Here is a 21,218-nt window from a genome sequence, read left to right on the forward strand (position 1 = left end):
AAGCCCGGCCGATTGCCCGTCCCCGGGAGCCATATACCCCACTGTGATTGGTAGGTTCGTTCAGCTCGGGCTCGCGCAACAAAGGGACCTTCAACGGCAAACTGCCATTCACATAAAACTCGCGGGCCGAGGGCGCCTGGTTAGCTCAGTTGGTAGAGCGGGCGCCCATGTAACAAGACTTGGTCCTGACCGCGGCGGCCCGGGTTCGAATCCGGCCTGTGGCCCTTTCCGCATCCACTCTCTCTCTCCCCCCTTTCCAAGCCTCTATCCACTGTCCTGTCAATAAAAATGAAAAAATGCCCCCAAAAAAAACTTTATAAAAAACTTTATAAAAAAAAAAAAAATTTGCGGGCCGCACTAACATTAAACTTTCATATCAAGGTGGGGGCCACAAAATATCGTCTTGCGGGCCGCAATTGGCCCGCGGGCCGCGAGTTTGAGACCCCTGCCTTATGGCAAAGAGCACAGATGACTGAAATCCATTCTTCAAGACTGTTTCAAATAGCACTTTTTAACAATGTGTAGGCAAATTATTATTCCAGTGTGCCTAGAAGCACAAGGCACACTGGTCTATTATTCGTCGGGCTTATAATTATTCAGACTTCTGCCTAAACTTTGCCGCGCTACTCCTCCGGCAGCGTTGCCAACACCTGTACAAAAAGTACATCAAAACGTGTGGAATGATCGGGAATTGTGTGCTATGACCTGTCTAAGAGATTCGCGCAGCGGTTTCCGAGAAAATCGCGCAAAAGCGCGTTTTTTTTGCTCCATTGGAATGCATTGAAAATCGACGTGAAGAGTGCTCAAAAGCACTCCTCTTTGGGGCCATACAGAATCGCCATACTTTAATGTACAAGCGTGATTAAAAGTTTAAACGGGTCACGAGACTTGGGACTTTATTTGGCCAAATGGAATTTTTTTGATAGCTGGCACGGTTTTCACGAAATCGCAGTTTACGTTTTGTGAAATTTTCAGACCGTTTCAGATTTTATAATGGGTGTGTATTGCGTGGGTCGTTAAGGGCTAGAGCGCGTGACATCATCGCTAGAGTGCGGGAAAGCTTTGAAATCTTTTGAAAATTTTCCAAACAAATTGCTCTGTAGCCCACAACGTCCACTCCTCATAGATAATTAATACATCAAAACGTAGGTATTTTTGTGCCGGTCGCAAACATGTAGCTATGGAATCAGTCGGACTTACACATTTGGCGACACATGCCTGAACGTGAGAGCAACTGCAGGCTTCGCTCCCATAGGGCCCCATATTAAATTTCACAGAATTTTTTGGATCAGAGAAAAAAGTTAATACTTTTCGAAACTGCCGCCGAGGTCACATTTTTGAAACTACAGACCCAAATGTCGCACCATTTGTTCATCAGAGACTCCTAACTGGTCTCATGAACAATCTAAGCGATAGGAGTCACGGTTTCTGTCGTAGAAGCACTTTTATGACATGTACGTCTCTGGTTAACTCCTATTATAAACTGCCCCACTGCAGCAGTGGCCAATCACCACGGCAACTTCAGATTGCTGCTAGACAGCTGATTCACATTAGCCAATCAGAGCAGGCTGACTAACACACACACACACACACACACACACACACACACACACACACACACACACACACACACACACGCACACGCACACTATTTACTGTATCACTCCATTTCAGTGAGCCAACATGCTCTAAACCAGGCTTCAATGGATCAGGGCCATAATTAATGTGATCAATTACACCTGTGATTAAAAGCCCCCAACTCTCATTGTATGATAACAGGAACTAGGTATTCACCTACTTTTCAAAATAAAATCCCTCAACTCTTACTGTATGTTAACAGGAAACTAAACACTCCTCACGGCCCCCCAATCACCATGGCAACCACTGACAGACACGCATGCAGCAAAAGGGCCTACAGTTATGACCTCACTATGGACCTCAGACAGTCTGAATCTGCCACCCCCCCCCACCCATCCCCCCCAGCACCAGGCACACTGGTCAAAATTTCTTGCGAAATTTTCTAGTTTAACTATCTTGCTGTGATTCCCTCATCCAGCACCTCTCTTGTGATGTGCTATGCTGCTGACAAGTACAAATGGTATTTTCTACTTAAGGCAGCAATTTTCAGGCTGGAGATTGAATAAATTTAACCCAGTGTTAAATAGGCATTATTACTTCACACATACAAAGCGTACTCAGTGTACCCTTTGGACATTTCAGAACAGATCTGGACTTAAGACGTGTGTCCAATTTTTTGACCCATTAACACCTCTAACCAGCCATAACCAGTCAATTATCAGCAGAATCAAATGAAACGCGGTGGTTTTATCAATTACACAGAGTACTGTCGGCACCACAGTCTTCATGCCACCAGGCAGTTATAATCCAACTCTGACCTCTTCTTCTGCCACATTATCATTAGATCCGCCAAGTAAAATGGTCCCATCCATCAGCCAGCTTACCCAGTGACAGCAGCCAGTTTCTGTGCGACTGCGACTGGTGGTCCTTCCAATTTGTAAATGGGATTGGAGCACGTCTACAAAGCCTGAAACAATACCACCCCTCACCACACACCGCTGGAGCCAGCTGTCGCGTCTAGCTTCTCTACCCGCCGCTGCCCTTCATTCCCGTGCTGACCGTATCTGGAGATGCTGCGGTGACTTTGCCCGCTGCGCTCACTCATCAAACTCCTTTTCTTGCTCTCATAGTGTTTCCATTATCTGAGGTATCACGCCTCTCTCCCTGCCTCAGTTCCACTTGCTAAATCATCTGACAGTCTCCTCACTTTCCTGAATGCCTTTCTCTACTCCTTATTATCTCTTATTCTCCTCTGCTGTGCCTCACACCTACGGTCTTTAATTTTCCTCTCACTTGGTTCTTCCCTTCTTCTCTATCTTTAATTTTACCTCTATGAAACTCCCCAATCTCTCCCCTGTCCTCCTCCTTGTCTCTGATCCCAGACAGAGTACCTGTAGAGGATATGTACTGCCATTCAACAGGCAGCATTGGTAGTTCACAGTAAAGTAAGACATGGTAATTGACTCAACTTACAGAAATACGACCAGAAGAAAACCAACAAAACCGGTGAATTATGACAGACGATTTTATGCCACAGAGTTTAACCATGAATCTTTTATATACTTCCGAGACCAGATAGGTGCACATTCATAAATAACAGTGGCGCAAGTGGCGGAAAAGACCTTATGTTTATGTTTCACGGATTTGGATTTTCCAATTATGCACCGCTGTGCCCCGATAAAGCCCCACAGCAGTTAATAATGCTGACAAAAATCATTGCTCCATGTTCACAGGCTGCACAACAGGATATACAGTGTAACAGCCAAAGGTGAAGTGTTGGAAGAAAATGCTGCTTGGTCCTTTTTAGCAAAAAAAATATGTATGTGTGAATGAAAGCCATGCAAAGCATCATGGGGTCTAACAAGAGTCACCTGCTGCGTTTGGTGTTTTTTTCCGCCCACTCTCCTGCTGTAACATAGAAATAATTCAACGAAACTCCAAACTAAAAACTAAACCCAACTCACATATTTTGGCACAAAATGAAAAACATGTTTCTAATCCTTATTTTTCTGAATATACACTGAAATATTGTATATCTCGGCTGTCTATTGAAACACTCCCGGCTCTATACATCTAACTGCTATTGTTACTTCTGACTGCGATTCACTCGCCAGATGCTGCCACTGATTGAAAGCTGAAAAGCGCCACAAGCCATCCCCAGCCTTCACCCATATGTTATTCGATTCAATTTAAGATGGCTCACTACTAATTACAGTCAATTTATCACACGGTAAACCAGGTATTTTTTTACCAAGAGTGGGGATGCTTATTTTGAATTTTATTTCTAACTGATAACAGACCCTCATTAACCGTTAACTGACAACATTAGTGCGTTGCAAGCAGCGGTGCTGTGTTTTTAGTGCCTAACAAGCCGCCCAGCTGCAACGGTTAACAGGTTAAATCCATCATTTATCACCAGCTGCAGTGTATGCACAAAATAGACAACTGAGTCCCCAGGTCACCAGACTGGGAGAGTTAGAAGCCACGATGCTGCGTATATTGTTGTGGACACATGCAGCCACTTTCCCAGTTAAAGTCTCCACCGTATCATTTAGTTTAGCTGCGAGGTGGTCAGCAGTGTGTCAGCCCGGCGTAACGTTAGCGAGTGTCCGACACACCGTGAGTGTGGGGTTGTCGGTGGCGTTATAGCTGTGAACGTAGCAGCGCTGTGTGTGTACAGTTTATTTGTCAGTGAATAAATGCTACGACTTCTCAGACCCAAGTTCCTGTATCTTGCAACACCGGCTCAGACTCACTTAAGGTGGGCTGTTAAAGTGGACCAGCTATTCTCCTTTAAGTGACAAGGCGCTCCTCTGAGTTTTGCTCAGCTTCAATATTACTGTTAACCGTTTAACCGCTAGCATTAATCGGTAAAAAAACTTAATGTTTGTTAACAATTAAACAGATAATTATTAACATCCCTAACCCAGAGTATATTTCGACAATATGTTTCTGTCTGAGTTAAGTGGTTGCTTCTTATGTACAGTATGTTCTACAACTTTTAAAATGCAAATACAGAGGGCTGTGCTGCTACTTCAGAGGGTTTTCTTAAATAAATCATTTGTCGTTCTGCTAATCTGTCAGTCAGTGGCTCTCAATAGCAGTTACACTGTCTAATTCATTCTGAGCTCCCTTCATAAGCTGTACTTCACCTTGTAAAAGTCTACTTCTTAACTCTTTCTAAACCCTCAGATCCCCTCTATGCTTTCTCCCCCATGTATATTCGATGTGCTACACAGCTAAGGCTTACTGCGTGTGAATCATGTATTATCCCTTGTCCTCTGCTCCTGCTCGTACGTCTCCCCTTTTCCTCTAATTTCATTTTCCAGTAGGGCTGTCAGGCATATGGAAGGACCTGTCTACCACATGGTGCGGGGCGCAATGAACAATTTATATTCCGCCAATTGGGCCACAATCGCACGACATCTTCACAATTGGCCACATAAATATTGAGACAACTATTTAAACAGCTCTGATCAAACAGGAGTCAATCAAACAGAAAAAAAAAAAATGATGAACACAAAGAGGGAAAATGTGTCTGAGTGAGATGAGAGAGAGAGAGAGAGGTGCAGACAGCGAGGCGGTGATCTACCAACACTAGAGTTTTAAATAACACAAACAGGGAACTGGAGTTGGACGCTCACGCTTATGACATAAGCTCATAATGTCTGATAAAAAGGGACTAAGCATCCTTGTCTGTAATATATACATATAATATAATACTTATGAAGGAAACAGAAGTGCTCAAAACCCTGTGATCCTTCTATAATCCCTTTTTTACACTCTGACCCCCTTCCCTTTATTTTCCCTTTTACATAATTCATCTTCTACATTGTTTCCCCTCTTTATGACCCCTTTGCTGTGCACATCGACCTTTCTACACTTTTTAAAACTCTCTCAACCTCTCTTTTCTGAACACCTCAGGCAGGAAAAACTACTCTATAGGCACAAAGATATGATGCAGATGATATCCCTGATCTCTCCAGCACCCAGACCAAACCTCCCCAGTAACACCATTTTAGCTGCTTTGTCTTCTTCCCTGCCTTGAGCTCTGTGGATAAAGCCTGTGAAATGTTCTTCACAAAAGCAGAAAAGGCCTAATTAGGCAGCTCCATGCTGACCATGTGCTTTAATCACACACCAAATGTTCACAGCCTGCTGCGCTGAGGGTAAACATACAAAAAGCACACACACACATGCATGCTCACACACACACACAATCACATACAGATCACTTGGTTTTTGCAGATTTGTCCTCAAGTCCTCACTTATGGAAACTTTTGCTAATTGATCATCCACCCACATCTGAATTAAATACCTCCTTTTTTATATTTTTAAATGCCTTCTCATAGCCGTCAATGAAAGACATCATAATGAGAAAGCCCATCAGCATTCCATTAGCAACTTTCCAAGAATAATGAGCATCCAGTCGGGTTTTTGGCAACAAAATTATAGCTTATACGGTGTCTTTCACAACACTGACACATGACAACTGTAACCAATATTTATACTGATTTCAGAGTAATAATAAAACACACCATTTTAGCAATTATATCTACGGAAAGAAATCACACTAATAAATAATTAAAATGAGGAAATGGTGAGAGTTGCAAGATCAACTCAATAAGCTCTCATTAAATATGAAAAAGTTTAATTTCATAATATTTGCGGGAAGGAGGTATGTTCGGGTTTATGATAAGTGTCAGTAGATGGAAAAGCAATTTCCCAAGTTTCTCACTCTCATTTCTTAGGCACTTTAGTAGATGAGAAAATACATTGTGGGAAAAACATTTATTTGTAACAGAACTGTGAAGTCACAGGGGATCATCAGCTAAATACAACGCTTTATAAATGTCTTTTGTTTATGAACTTTATATTATTCCATGATTTATTCCTATTTGATTTATGGTAATATTGTTTGGGCAAATACATACCCCTCCAGTCTTCATAAACTTGATTTGCTGCAAAAACGATCTGTATGGTTGGCAACTTTTTCAAACTCTATTGTGGCCTCAGTTCCACTGTTCAGGAAACTGAGTATTCTTTCAGTATATGACATAAATATTCATCAGATATGTGTGTTCATATAAATGGTAAATGGACTTGCATTTATATAGTGCCTATCTAGTCTTCCAACCACTCAAAGCGCTTTACACTACATGTCAACATTCATCCATTCACACACACACACACTGATGGCAGAGGCTGCCATGCAACTTGCCCATCAGGATCTAATCTAAATACTCATTCACACACTGATGGCACAGCCTTCGGGGGCAATTTGGGGTTCAGTATCTCTACCCAAAGACACTTCCATATGTGGACCGGAGGAGCCGGGGCTCAAACTGCCACTCTTCCGATTAGTGGTTGACCCGCTGCACCTCTTGAGACTTTTTCTTCACCATCATCATCAACTTCTTGAAATTTAATTCCCAAATTCTACTAGACAGGTTGATCATCTGACCTCACTTTTTACAAAACATCGCCAGCACTCCATCGGATACCATGGTGTATGGATATGGAACGCCAAATTACACGTTATCAAAGGGTTGGTATCGTAAAAAAATTGTAAATTGAAAAGAATAACAATAAAAATATTTGAAAACAATACAGGGAAAAATAATATATATATATACATGTATATATATATATATACATGTATATATATATATACATATATATATACATGTATATATATATATATATACATGTATATATATATATATACATGTATATATATATATATTCTTCTTTTTCCCTGTATTGTTTTCAAATATTTTGTAAAAATTGTAAATTGAAAAGAATAACAATAAAAATATTTGAAAACAATACAGGGAAAAATAATATACATATATATATATATACATATATATGTATATATTCTTCTTTTTCCCTGTATTGTTTTCAAATATTTTTATTGTTATTCTTTTCAATTTACAATTTTTTTACGATACCAACCCTTTGATAACGTGTAATTTGGCGTTCCATATCCATACACCATGGTATCCGATGGAGTGCTGGCGATGTTTTGTAAAAAGTGAGGTCAGATGATCAACCTGTCTAGTAGAATTTGGGAATTAAATTTCAAGAAGTTGATGATGATGGTGAATCATCAGCTGTATTGTCTTACAGCTGTAGAATTGGCGTTTTTTCACATTAAACTTGGTAAATCTACAGTTGAGTTTGACCAAAGCACACTTTGTGATTGTTGGAAAGAGTAACGACGACAGTTTAGGTGAGTTTTATGTTGTTTGTGTCCAGTTTGATACGTACAGCTGATCTCAACATAAAGAAAAATACACAAGGATGATGGCGCAAGCTTAACGGAGAGGGGGGCGTAGGTCTGCGCTCTCCGAGTGCCATTCTAGTTCATGTATTTATTTGTTTTTATTTGATTGATCTGTAAGTTTTCTGCTTATTTATTCCTTTTGTCTATTATTATATAGGTTTATTATATTAACCTGAAAGAATGTATTTACTTGAAAAATTCAACTGGTTATTCTGAAATGTCTCTTGGAAACAAGACAGAATTAATTAAATCGAGAAAAATCAACACTTGATTCTTAAAACGAGTTCATATGTATTGAACATCTGTATCTGCTGAAAATACAATTCTAAAGAAATGTAATAATTGACAAAATAACATGTTAAAATGGAGTTTTGTTTGTCTATGTATTGTGTTTCCACTCTCTCCAGACTTAAATTACATTCGTCATTAATGCAATTATGATTTACTGATTAGATTTCAATCATTATTGATCAAAGGAAAATCAGCAACATTATGTTTGATTATTTGCTCTCATTTAAAGTTCCTAGTTCAAAGAAATTTCCCAGATATCTCCCCCATTGACTCACATGTGTTTTCTCTTTGAACAGTAATTAGCTGAGCAGCAACAGCACATTAAAAGAGGCCAGATGGCGTTCAAGCTGGATTGGTGCTGTGGTCAGCTTAGGCATCCCAAAACAAGTTCTTCTCTGGCCTCCGGTTTACAGCAGCATTCTGCCAGAGTCCTTGTACCTGTCTGCCTCAGTAATCTGCCAGGGAGCAGACAAACATCAGTGGGCCTTATCTCTACTTCTCAGGAGCGGCCAGGAAAGGAGGCAGGAAAAAGGCAGGTGGCCCAGCAGCAACACAGACGGGAGCACACTAAGGCAGACTCATGAATCCAGTCAACACACAAACACAAACAGCCCAATAAACACATGCATATGCACATATCTCAAACTACACACACACACACAAAGCACCTAAAAGTTATTCTGGAAAGAGGGCACCGAGTTCTTCAGACATGCGCTGTGTTTCTGTTAAGCAGGTAAAGCAGGAATTAGCTACGGGCAGCGGCGAGAGCATCAATGATGCAGTAAACAAAGCGCTGCAAAGATTATTTTATGAGCATGACACACCAGCACCAGTTCAACATTTCCAGTAAGGCTGAGCAGAAGGATTTACCCAGTGGCAATATTGGATGCTGCGGCTGACACACACTGAGGGGCTACAATACACCATCTGTTCCAAAGTGATATTCAATACTTGCATCTCATGCAAGATTGCACATGTGGGCATTGAAATTGAAACCATCTCCTCAAACCACTTTCCTTGAGCCAAAAGTCAAATTCTGTCAGTAGCAGATTTCACAGGGCGCCGGTGCCTCGGAGAAATTCAATGTCTTTACAGCATCCTGTGTGTTCTGGCATTGGTATTCACAGCATACTGGAGCTGCCTGTGGGGGGATGTGGTGGCTTCAAAAAATATGAAAAGCGTGTTATCCTGCATATGAATATGAATTGGTTTTTTTCAGTCTCTGGCACAAGAGTTTGTAATATGACATAGGCTAAATAAGTGGCATTACTTTCTGGGGAGCGTGCGCACAGTAATTGAAAAGTTTCTGGTGGCGACATGTTTTCCATCATTCTTTAAACACACTCAACATATCTAACTAAAGCACTGCCACGTGCAATCTGTTAGCTTTCAAAATCGATTTGATGTGGATTTAAAGAAGAGTTTTGCACCGACGTGGAAAAGAGAAGAAGTCACAGTGGAAATCTGAACTCGTAGAAACTAGGATATGTGCTTCTAACACCCCGTTTGATTCTATAAAAACATGCTGAGTTGATTGTTGATGCTGAAGGGAAACTTCCAGACAATAACCTATCCTGTCCTCTGAGCAAATAGTAGACGGCGCCATTAGGACGTCTATTGTTATTAGCGGAAGATGGCTCAGATAGTGGCAGATGGCTGTGCAGCATCCACCGGTCACGCAGGGACGTACATCACCGTTTTGCATGGAGGCTCCATACAAATAATGAGGGCCACTTTTGCTGAAAATATCTGTGTGCATGTGATTAACCCCTGATGATAATCTAAACAACCGTTTAAGACCCGATGAAATGGCACTCGTACTTTGAGGGAGGGAGAGGGGGACAAGCGTTTGCGATCGGTGCGCTCAAGCAATAATTCCATGACAGACTTTACATTGTTATATCAATGTAGACTACCTCAGAGATATTTTTTTCAGAAAGCAATTCATTATTCTGGCGATAGGGTAAGAAAAAAAGGGGGGTTAAAACTTTGGGGTCCTGGGGAAGAGCTGATTTTAAAGCAAGCAGACACGTGGTATTCACGTCATATCTGACCTTTTTACAGTTTAATTCTCCCCACAAAAGTTATCTCTCGAATAACGCAACACTATCAGCTCTTCGTCCATGATACAACACAGGCAGACCGGGAGGAAAATAAATCATTCACCTGTTACTTTAATTTACCAATTTGGCGTTCTCTCTTCCAAATAATCCCACCATGTAACTATCCATTCATGAAATTAAATCGCACATTTTAGCATCCTCCTTACTCCGGGAATATGCACGAACATTAATGGTTTGTAAGAGAAGCATTTAACAATGTAAATGGAAAATGGACTTGCATTTATATAGCGCTTTTCTAGTCTTCTAACCACTCAAAGTGCTTTACACTACATGTCAACATTCACCCTTTCACACACACATTCATACACTGATGGCAGAGGCTGTCATGCAAGGTGCCAACCTGCCTATCAGGACGATGGACGACCTGCTCTACCTCTGAGCCACTGCCGCCCCATTTTTATATACAGTCTATGTAACGGGACCATAGACTGTTTATGAAGATAGACGACATGACAGCTCCATGTTAGCGGATGGGATATGGGCTAAACTAAAAAATGTAAGTACACGTCAAATATATTTTTCCCAAAGATCTATGTTCAGTGTTAATTTTTCTGATAGTTTGGTTTTAATTAGTTATTTGATGCTATAAAAAGGGGGCGAGATGTCATTATTGGCTGCTGTGAGTCTCTCTCGCTGACAAGCTGCAGCCGTGATCAGTTCACGATTGGTTCAGGCGGGTGACCCTGATACCGCGGCTCCACCGCCCGATCGCTACTGCGCAGACTCTGGCTCCAAATGAAGTCAAAATCTCAAGATAGCAGCTCCCATATCCGGGATGTTTAGGCTTCACTTTTGTACAGTGGGAGGAAGTGGAGACGCGTCGTCCATCACCTTTAAAAGTCCACTATCGGTCGACCTCTGATAAACATCACTACCAAAAAAACTCTGACACAGTTATTTGCAATAGGGTCCAGTCAGGCACCGTCATCTAAAAACAAACCATTTCTGCAGCTTCAGTGAGCTGGTTTTGTCAGAAACCGAACAAATACACGTAAGGGAGTTCAAAGAGAAAGTAAAGACAACCATCAAATGCTGACATTTTCTGCCCTATTTTCTGCTGTCAGCATCAAGGCTGAATTCATGTTAACAGAACATTGTCATCTGTACTTTGTTTTCTTGCTGACTGTAGTCTGGGTCAGATTGTTTGAACTACACACAACCACAAGCCTACAACACACATATACACACACAGTCATCACATCCTGAGGAAAAAAAAACTGCAATAGCCGTTTTAAAATCTCTATTGATTGTTTGAACTAGGAGATTAGCCTGAGAGAAGCCAGGTGCTGAGGTTTTGCTCAAAAGCTGCTGCAAACTCACACTATCGATTAAAACATGAAATACCTCAGAATTTTAAAACTGCATGTAGGTTATCTTGATATGCAGACACACAAGCTCTACTGATATACAGCATATACCGATCAGCCTTAACATTAAGACCACTGACAGGTTAAGTTGACTTTTGAACATTGACTATCTCGTTACCATGGCACCTGGCAGTGGGTGGGATATATTAGACAGCAAGTGAACATTTTGAACTTTGAACTTTGTGTTGGAAGCAGAAAAAATGGGCAAGCGTAAGGATGTGACTTTGACAAGGGCCAGATTGTGATGGCTAGACGACTGGGTCAGAGCATCCCCAAAACTGCAGCTCTTGTGGGATGTTCCCGGTCTGCAGTAGTCAGGACCTCCAAAACCACCAAAAGAGGTCCAAGGAAGGAAAACCGGTGAACCGGCGACAGGGTCAGACCCGAGGCTCATTGATCCACGTGGGGAGCGAATGCTGGCCCGTGTTGTCCGATCCAATAGAAGAGCTACTGTAGCTCAAACTGCTGAAAAAGTTAATGCTGGTTCCAATAGAAAGGTGTCAGAACACACAGTACATCGCAGTTTGTTGCGTATGGGACTTTGTAGCCGCAGACCAGTCAGGGTGCCCATGCTGTCCTAATGTTATGGCTGATCGGTGAATATATACATGTATATAAATGTCATCTTTATACTAAAACTTTGAAGTACTGTATCATCAGTTCTAAACAATCCATGCAGTAACATGGTTATGTTTAATTTGTTATGGTATATAATGATAAAAATTAGTTGTAGTATTTCCAGTTTGCTCAGAATTTAAGCATTTGCTTGACGAAAAAAAGTTATATTTATGACTACAAATAAGTCTGTCCCCATTGTTGAGAAGAACCTTTAGTATTATGTAAGCTCTCCCTTTAAACTATAGTGCTACAGATGAGCCAGAGAGGAGCATTTTGCACAGGAGCACAGGAGCTATGCAAAATGTGGAATGATTGACACTCACAACGACTGTCACAAAACAAAACAAAAGAAAATCCATGATATCTTTAAAACATACTTATCATGGGAAAATTCTCCTAAAAATCAGTTACCTTTAAACTGTTGAGAGAAAATGAGAGCAGGTAACAGAAGGTACAAGTTCATCCACCAGGCTTGTTGAGATCACTCAGGAGGGGAAACCAGTAAAAAAAATATATAATACAGAAGATGCACTTTTTTTTTTTATGGATCCATTCTACATGGACGGACAAAAACCTCTCGGCTGAAGAAATCTCAATAAAGTAATCCCCTTTCACGCAAACAGTGCTAAATTATAGTCCAATAAGGAGCTTTCGTTGTCACAAGTAAGAGCTGTAAAAACATTTTGTGATGGTGGAAAAAAAAGTCTGCTTTTTCTTTTTTTTAACGCATTGTGGCGCTCACAGAATAGAAGGGAGAGTGTGTCACTGTTAGGTTGCTGTGAGCAATTTGGCCTGGACCCAATTTGGCCTTGAATAAAATAAATTTTTGGCCATTTAATTATAGTTACAGCAATCACTTCTGAAGCTGGAAGTACTTCTCAAGCAGTTTAAAGGGAGGCTTGACCCTGAAAGCTTTTATGATGTTACAGTTAAGTCATCAGCCTGTGATGTGCAGTGTGTCCGGGGGGTTATTTTGTGGTGTCAAAATCACCTTCTCCTTATTTTTCTTTACCCTGCCTCATCTGCTTCTAATTCAGTTAGCGTTTTCCTGCATTTTCCAGAATTACTTTCAGCAACTCCCAGAGAACTTGCCCTGGGTTTGTCGCATTCACCAATGCTTTTATTTATATTATAGATGGAGCGAGCAATGCAGAATACTAATCACAATGGTAAGAGCAAAAGTGTGCCTTTTCCTTGGCTCGGTTGTTTCTTTCATCAACACCAGACCTTTTTGGAATCGCTGACAAAATTGGAGACGTGAGCAGCTATTCATAGGTCCATCCTGATGATTAGATTGCTGATAATTAACCTCTTGAACCCAGATGTTCCTCTTCGGTTTCGTCAATATTATAACACACTTTTTCAACACTGTCAAAAATAGACCCTCTGTCTGCTTGTACCACTGCTTCGTTTCAGTGATGCTACTGAACTGTGTGGGACCTTTATTTGAGTGATCTATTCAAATCTGATGCTGCATCATATCAAATATAGATACCTGTGCATTATTTATACATATTGTTTTTTTTTTATTTCAGCATGGCATATTTGGTATCGTTGGGAAACTTTTGGATCTTCGCTAAAATAGAAATCTAACACTTTTAACAAAAGCCAATTAAATGTGTTTGTAATGCTGGATCCAGGGGTAGAATAGTTTAAAAGACAGTCTAGCTGTGCTAAAAATTGATTTGGCATGATATTAGGTTTTCTAAATTTGGCTACTGATGTGCAAAAATACACTTAGTAATGCAGAGTATATCACCTATAGCAGTTTTTTATACTTCTTATAGGGCTGTCAAAGTTAACGCGATAACGCGTTTAAGTAATTTTGATTTAAGCTTGTTTTGAGCATATTTGTTATGCTAAATGCAGTACCTGTGAGGGTTACTGGACAATGTGTCATTGTTTTGTGTTGTGAATTGATTTCCAATATCACACATATATATATATATATATATATATATACATACATTTGCATAAAGCAAGCATATTTGCCCACTCCCATGTTGATAAGAGTATTAAATACTTGACAAATCTTCCTTTAAGGTTCATTTTGAACAGATAAAAAATGTGTGTAATTGCGATTGACTATGGAAAATAATGGGATTAATAGCGGTTAAATTTGTCAATCGATTGACAGCCTTACTTCTATCACTTTCATGCGCTCATAATTTCCAATATAACACATAAAAAGTCAGATAAATCTCTGCAATATTCCCTTTAGGTTTATGGACATGACAGGCCGAGAAACCTTAGCCTAAACTCATTGTGATTCATTACGGCCTCTCTCTCCTCCACTCTCTCCATGCGGTCATTGAATAGGGCAGGTGAGTGGCGGCTGATTACCAAACATCTTCTCCTACCTTTGATCTCCTGAGGTGTGGGGCTCTAATCCATCTTGCAGCACAGGAGGCTGTCTGATCTGGGTGGTTGTGGTAGCCACTTAGCTTCTCCTCATCTCACATACACACACAGTATGTGCCCCCGGCTCTCGCACAAGTGTGTATATATACACACACACACACAGTTTGGGCTCCGAAAGCTGTGCTGCTGCGTACACACACTGTAAGAGAAAAAGAGATAACACTTATGAGTCAGAAAACACGAGAGGATGAATAGGATTTTATGAGGCATAGACATATTATCAAGGAGCACGATCAATTTCACACTGTACAGGCTTTTAGTAACACTGAGACAAAGATATTCTATTGTTGTAGATCCCCTTATGGGAGCGTATGAAAATCTAAAGACTCGTAAAGGCATATTTTGTCCTGCTCAGAATAAACTATGCATTTTCAAAAAGCAACTTCAGAACAATATTGCAATATATAAATCATATCTCTGGTCAGGAATCAGCTTCTGCAGTCCTATTGCTGAGGACAGCTATTGAGTTTGGAATCTGCACTGTAAACCGCAGTTTCGAAGTTCACGGTCCCGTTTTGCTGATGGTTTTGTTTTACTGTTTGTCCCTTACTCAGCCAAATACCCTTCCTCTTTACATAGCGCATTCAACATTTTTCATACTGTCACTACTTTGAACGGGCTCTGAAACGTATCATTAGCATTCAAAACAAGGTCTAGCTCACAATATTGTGAGACAATTCCCACGGTGAATGAGACAGTAAATGTCACTTACAAGATGTGCATTAATCTCATGTCATTGCATTTTAATGGCTCAGAGGAGAATTAAACTTCTCCCCAGAGATCAACCTAAACACTTAACACCACGGTTAAATCGTCACAGCAGATGCACAACCTGCCATGCCACCAACTGTTAGCACATACAAACTACACAGAAGCATGCACATACACACACATAACACATGCATCAGTGACCTTCAGTCATAAACAGGTTCTCCTAACTACTGTCACGCCATCTAAATGACTGATTCTCAACTTGATGGCCAAAGATTTATCAAAAGTTTGACTTTTATGAATATTAAAGCTGCTACTGTATGTGTACAGTTTGAAACTTTCTGGCTTTAGCATCATCCAGTATCAAAAACGATGATTTGGTCGACAGCACGGCATGCCACCACACCCCTTGTTTCACTGATCCCACATGGGGATCACTTTCTGAAGGGGGCAATCCAACATGCACGCTCTATTTCTGACTCTTCTCGTGTGAACAACAGTAAGAATGTCTCACAGAAAAGACTGGCAGGAAAGTCTGCGTCGTTTTCCCCACATTTAAACAATAATCACGTCTTGCACCTCTCCACGGAGGTTTGCCCTTCACCCCGCCTTCGGAACAGCTGTCAACACTTTCACCTTCCAACGTGGTCAGACAACACGTCGTAAACGCAAGCTCTTTTCAAGCAAACCTCCACCTTCCTATCCCATTCGGACCGACATTGTGACGTCGATCAAACCAGCGTCTGCGGTCAGTAAACGCACTTCAGCTGACTCTCCTCTCGACAAAGGTTATACGTAGGTTGTAGGCTGCCCAATTTTGGTGAACTGGCATTTCTATCGGGGAAGGAAATTAAATGATACTGGTGTTAAAACATAATTTAAAAGACTCCCCCAAAAAGGATGCGAGAAAGGAAGAAAAATAGGGGAGAGGAAGTATTATAAAGCATGTGTGGGCAAGTAAAGGTGAAGACGTGAAACTGATGACTAATTGTTAATATTTGATGTAATTCTCTGGTTTAGCAGTGCAGTGTAATAGGGTTAGGTACCGTTCACATTTGAACCGATACCGGTACCCAATGGTACCTTTTTTCAGTACTTTACTCTAGAGCTGCAACGATTAGTTGTCTTTTAAATTATTTGCTAACTATTTTGATAATCAATTAATTGGTGTGAGTAATTTTAAGTGTCTTAAATGTGAATATTTTCTGGTTTCTTTACTAACAACATGTGCGATCAGAATCATTTGAAAGATGTTATAATCACATAAATCACATAGTGGCTTTAAACCCTTTAAGAAACCGATTGCATTAAGTACTTTAGGAATGCAAAACAATTGAATGATTCTTAAGCAAAACATCATTGCAGCAGAAAAATTGCAGTTTCATTGCTATTTGGGGTCTCTTATTTGGCCATCTAGGTAAACCACATGCTATTATATTGTCGATAAACAATGGTTTCGTTCTGGCAGTTTGTCTATGCAGTAGTGATGCCATTATATTTGGCTGACTCCTCTGTTGACAGACTGTAGAACAGATTAATAGTGCTACTTTATACTGGTAACAGGAAAACAGAGATACTGCTAGCACTGCTACTTTACCAACTTGAATTTGTCTTGAGAGTCCTCCAATGGCTCAAGTACATTTACAGAGATGAATCAATTGTTGCATTCAAAGCACTGTTTTATTCAGTCGGGAAATCCACTTGTCTGTAATTACTTGCAATGAGCTTTAAAGAATGTATATATCCAGCTTACAGACGACTTACAGTAGGCACAGAATAAAAGGTTAGATCAAATGAATATTTGAAGCTTTTGGAGGGGACGTGGGATAAATAATAATGGGGAAACTCTTGAAGTGCTGACATATGTAAAGTTTCACCAGAAAGGATATTGTTGCTGAAGCCTGCTCTCCTCTCTAACTCATTTCTCCTCCATCCTCCTCCTTCCTCCCCCTTTTTTCCCATTCTTCTCTCTGCCTTACAGCTTCAGGCTGCTGTTTACAAGCCAAAGGTACAGACTCTACTTCTTGTCAAACACTGCCCAAAGGACTAAAATCCCTAATGTACTGCCTGCCCTTACCATTAAAAAAAACACTGTTACTTCTACACCTTCTAAGCAGTGACATTGCATGGTAAGCCTGAAGTAGAGCCTCAACACATCAAATACATTGTGCTGTTGCTCTTAAATGTCATCATGTGGAGATATTTCCCATCATGTAGACTCTGATTGGAACTTTAGGATGTAGAAATGCAATAAAGTCAATCATATTCTGAGTACTGTATACATTTGATTTGTTTGAATTCACTGTATTTAAGATGGTTTGCAAATTCCCATTGGCTATCAAAGTGGCAGTAGGCAGTATATTTTTGGCATCATTGGGCAAAAATTCCATAATAACCTTTCAGCATATTGTAATCCAAGTGTTCTGAGAGATAACTAGACTTCTGCACCTCCTCATGGCTCTGTTTTCAGGCTTTTGACCAGAGACTTTGACCAATCACAGGTCATTTTATTGAGAGAGCTGCTGTGCTCCGGTCATGTGACCGGCACTTGGCGTTCCTTCACCAGATTTCACAATGGCGGCAGCGTCACAAACTTTCTCATTTTACAGCTAAACAGTGCACTACAAGATGATTCTGAAAACATTTGAGAAGAGAAATAGGCATTAAGGTAACATAATATTGATTAATATTTGATCACCTCGGCCTAGTTTGACCGTTTGGTCGGAGTTCGCGAGTGATTGACAGCCGGCTCTCATTGACGGCAGCTGGACAGCAGACCTCAGATCAGCTCTTACTGGTTGTTTTCCTCCGGTATGTGAAATCTTGCAGATGCCGTTAGGAGCACCGGAGGACACAGAGGCACATGATTTTTTTCAGGTTACCTGTTTCATGTACTACTGTCAGAATATAACAACCGTTTTATAAAAATAACTCTTTTTAATCATATTTGCTCCGATCTCGCCTACTTCAGCTTTAAATCCACTTACTAAATCCTCTGTGTTGAACATGTTTGCATATAGCTTCACCACATGTGCATATAATTATGTATGGAAAGAGAAATAAGCAATTATGTTTAGGTTGAAAAATATCTGCTATTGGTATGCTTGCTTATATAGTAAAAAGTCTTGACTAGCTGCAAGGCATATTTTAAAATATACACAACCACCGAGCTGCAAAAGCTACATTAACAGACCATATGAAATGATTCTCATCTATTTTTGGACCATCTGCACTGAGATGATTAGCCTGAGGCTTCAATTTTTCTGCAAACTCACATTCTCAACAGGAATTTGGTTTGTAGTAATGGTAAAAACAAAGGGCAGACAGAGCTTTATGTATGTTTCAGAAGCCAAGTGTACCATTCACAAAGCACCGTAAACACAAATCTTATGACAAATTATGTTAACTTAGCAAGTTGTACAAACAACTTACTGGCAAACTTCAACAACGTTGTGACGCGTGGGTGATCAATTTAGGCTGAAAAATGTCACTGTTTCCTTTACAAATTGCAAACTCTTCATGCAAAACATAGCTAAGTCAAACAATCAAACTAGTTCAATATTGTTACATGTCAGTTGGAAAAGCACAGCTTTAAATCAATGCTGGCAGAATTCCATTTAGCTGCTTCGTTTTCAGGGTCATTGTAAATGTTGTTAGTAACACCTGCGCTTTTCTTACTTTGACAAGTCTCTGTCACAATACTTCTGCTGTTGCAGAGCTAGTTGTAAAGCTGCAAAGCTAATCTGAGACGGGAACATGAAACATAATTAATGTCACCCATATTGCTGCTGTTTATGGATGGCACTTGAGTTGTGTGACTGGCAGATTGTGGATGCTTTCCTCCACAGAGCTTATTTATAACATAGATAAAAACAGGCCCATCATTTAAACACAGTAATTGAGTGCATGGTATTGTGTTTTTAATACAAAGACTCTATTTGCTTAAAATAGTCCTTTTTATCTTTGCTAAGGCACTGAAAAATATGCATGTGATGTACATTTTTTAATTATTATTATTGTAACATCGATCTGAAAATGTCATTGCTGATATTTTGAACTTGACTCAGTTCATAGTCCAGTTTCAAAACATCAAAATAGCACTGGGATGCAAAGATGAGGAGATTCTGGGCAGCTACAGTAAAACAAAATCTGTATATGAGTGTATCTAAAAGATGCAGTTAAACTAATGACCACTAGCTGATTCCAAAAACCACTGCATGTATTGAAGTGAAGGGAAAACGTCTTCAATACATTTGAATTCACTCATTATTGAGCTATTTAATCTGCTAAGTAAAGCCTTTGGTTGTAGTTCTTTGTTTGCTTGTGTGTTAGCGGGTTCAAAATGATTTAGGCGAGTTCAGTGTGATTTGGTGAGAAGTTAGGCAATGGACCAGGATCCATTTTTAAAGGATCTGGAACACGTATCCCATGATTATCTAGTAGTTCGATGTAGCACCGGATCCTCATGTATATTACAATTTTAGAAAGAAAAAATGTTATATAACTAGGGCTGTCAAAGTTAACGCGATAGTAACGTGTTAACGCAAATTCGTTTTCACGCCACTAATTTCTTTAACGTATTAACGCAATTGATCTTCCAGAGGTTGTAGCGGGCTCAGTTTTAAAGCTAGAGTGAAGATACTTGCATCATATCAAACTACAAAAACCTAATGAATCCATTGGTATCAACCGTCATACTAGCTCGTTACAAAGGAGGTTAAATAACGCTCCAAATTTGCGCTAAATTTAGGCAAGGAAAAACTGTCATGGCCATTTTCAAAGGGGTCCCTTGACCTGAAAATGCGTTCCACGGGTCTCCCCGTTATGATAATCACATGCAGTTTTAGGCAAGTCATAGTCAAGCCAGCACACCGATTAATCATGGACAATCACGCAATTAATCACGATTAAATATTTGAATCGATTGGCAGCCCTAAATATAACTCATTGGAGGACTGTGCTGCCTTCGCAGAGATGTGCATCCTCTCAGAGCTTTGCTCTCAGTTTGAAATGTCTTGCTGGAAGAAAAAGCAGAACCCAAATGTGGCCAGTATGCGTTGTTGTATAACTGCAAGACAAGCGCTAAAGCTGATCTGACACAATGTCCTCCAGGATACTGATACCACCTCAGGCTGCTTTCCATCTATCCAGGAAACTGATGAGGAAACAAAATGCCATATACAGTACATTAGTCATATGCCTCCACTGAAAATATCTCCTAATTATCAGTTCAAATCGCGAAGTGAGAACTTATTCTCACGTGTGCTGGTTTTCATAGCTGCCAGGGACTAAGTTAATGAGCTTGTGTGTGTATAATGTGTGCTTGCACTGTATGTGTGTTTGTGCTTGTACACATGGGCATGCAATTTAAAAGTGCACTCATAAATTTAGCTTTTACTACATGAATAAAATCCATCAGCCCTTGGATTGGATGGATTTTTCATTTGACTCTCCTCTTCAATTGCCTCTGTAAAAGAGAGCGCAAGTAAAAAAAAAAAAAGGTTTCCTAAAGCAACTTGATAAAATGCTGTCCTGAAGCAGATTTATGTTGATTTACTTCTAAACATGCGTTGTTCTATTGTGTACGCCGCAAAAGTACATGACATATGCAGATTGATATTTCACCATGAAATCAATGGAATATGGAAAGGGCAGGAGAGTGGTATAGATTTTCTGTTTTTGCTTTGGCATGGCCATCAATCCCTATAGGTAATCTGGGAAAAGGGACAAACAGGGGCGAACGAGCAAGACAGCTGCTAAGAGCTGCTGCAGCTGAGATGACGGGTTAGAAAGGTTTTGATTTATTTGCCCTTTATAGCG

At 40.2% G+C, this 21,218-nt stretch overlaps 1 protein-coding gene across 6 annotated transcripts in view; it reads right to left on the reverse strand.

Moving 5' to 3' along the window:
* grik4 (glutamate receptor, ionotropic, kainate 4) overlaps positions 1–21,218 on the reverse strand; it is a 341,658-nt gene that overhangs the window by 239,957 nt on the left and 80,483 nt on the right. For all 6 annotated transcript variants that reach the window (XR_012594732.1, XM_074642015.1, XM_074642012.1 and 3 more), the window contains exon 2: positions 14,627–14,826. The gene's annotated coding sequence lies outside the window, so the exon portion shown is untranslated. The remainder of the gene's footprint in view (positions 1–14,626; positions 14,827–21,218) is intronic.

Source organism: Sebastes fasciatus, chromosome 7, assembly GCF_043250625.1.
Source record: "Sebastes fasciatus isolate fSebFas1 chromosome 7, fSebFas1.pri, whole genome shotgun sequence".
Classification (NCBI taxonomy): Eukaryota; Metazoa; Chordata; class Actinopteri; order Perciformes; family Sebastidae; genus Sebastes; species Sebastes fasciatus.